Source organism: Penaeus monodon, chromosome 22 (genome assembly GCF_015228065.2).
Source record: "Penaeus monodon isolate SGIC_2016 chromosome 22, NSTDA_Pmon_1, whole genome shotgun sequence".
NCBI lineage: Eukaryota > Metazoa > Arthropoda > Malacostraca > Decapoda > Penaeidae > Penaeus > Penaeus monodon.
This window is the reverse complement of record NC_051407.1, coordinates 19396278-19396496: the sequence shown is the minus strand read 5'-3', so window position 1 is coordinate 19396496 and position 219 is coordinate 19396278. Positions and strand designations below refer to the sequence as shown.

Here is a 219-nt window from a genome sequence, read left to right as displayed (position 1 = left end):
AAGGCTACATTAAGCGCGAACACCAATCGAATGAGCAAACTGTACTGGCTTCTGATTCGGGAAAGGGAAATGACGATTAGGCGGCGATGATTGAGTGATTCGGAGCTCAAGAGGAGAAGAAGCGGCCGAGGAAATCTTATCGTCAGGAGGCAGGAAGGGCCGACGGAGGCGCAGACGAAGGCGAAGAAGTCAATTGGCTCATTCCTGGCAAGATTCTAT

At 51.1% G+C, this 219-nt stretch overlaps 1 protein-coding gene across 1 annotated transcript in view; it reads right to left on the bottom strand.

The window, feature by feature from the left end:
• The window catches only part of LOC119587349 (GTPase-activating Rap/Ran-GAP domain-like protein 3), a 420180-nt gene that overhangs the window by 71682 nt on the left and 348279 nt on the right, over window positions 1–219 (bottom strand). The window lies entirely within an intron of this gene.